Source organism: Myotis myotis, unplaced genomic scaffold (assembly GCF_014108235.1).
Source record: "Myotis myotis isolate mMyoMyo1 unplaced genomic scaffold, mMyoMyo1.p scaffold_m19_p_13, whole genome shotgun sequence".
Taxonomy (NCBI): domain Eukaryota; kingdom Metazoa; phylum Chordata; class Mammalia; order Chiroptera; family Vespertilionidae; genus Myotis; species Myotis myotis.
In genome coordinates, this window is record NW_023416317.1 from 47,401,346 (window position 1) to 47,402,174 (window position 829).

An 829-nucleotide genomic window follows, 5' to 3' on the forward strand; every position below is an offset into this window, starting at 1 on the left:
ATGGTAGTTCTATATTAATTTTTTAGGAACTCCATAGCTTTTGCCATAGCAGTTGCATCATCTTTTATTCCCACCAACGATACACAAAGGTTGCAATTTCTTTGCATCTTCACCAATACTTTTTATTTCCTGGGTGCTCAGTATAATGTTTTATAGTAGCTATCCGAATAGGTGAGAGGTGATAATTCATTGTAATTTTGATTTGCATCTCCCTAATGATTAGTAATCTTTGAGCATCTTTTTATATGTTTGTTGATCATTTGCATATTATCTTTGGAGAAAGGTCTATTCAAGTCCTTTGCCCATTTTTAAGAATAGGGAATTCTTCGTGAATTTATCTATCATTCTTACCCAGGAGTCATGTTCATCTTCTCTGTATCTTTCCAATTTTAGTATATGTCCTGCCAAAGCAGGCACATATTAGTTGCTGTTTTTTAATGAGAATTTTCAGTGTTTTATTAATATATTTTCCTCTTCTCAACAAACCATCCCCCAACTATTCACCTGTGTCCAATGTTTTCTCCTTTAAAAATATAGAAAGGGATTTGTATTTATTTTTAAAACTTATTTCTTGCTCCTCTTCAGGTCATCAGCTCTTGACATTGCTTGATCACTGATAGTCTTTGTGTTTTGGAGGGTTTGATTTGGTTCTGTATGTGTTCACATCTCTAGGTTTGGGGGAAAGGAAGATTTTAAGTTCTGGCTCAACTCTGCCACTTTAAACAACCTAGTCAAGGTGGAGATGAGTAAGGAGCAATATTTCAACCTTGCATCAAAAGGGGACATAAATCTTGCTCTTTTTTTTTCTTCATTTTAATCAGAAGTTCTT

General features: G+C 34.1%; 1 non-coding gene across 1 annotated transcript; it reads right to left on the minus strand.

Annotated features, from left to right (window-relative positions):
• Nucleotides 1–310: 310 nt before the first annotated feature.
• Nucleotides 311–415, minus strand: LOC118668724. Its single transcript, XR_004971731.1, has one exon. It is a non-coding gene; the product is annotated as a U6 spliceosomal RNA (small nuclear RNA).
• Nucleotides 416–829: the final 414 nt, after the last annotated feature.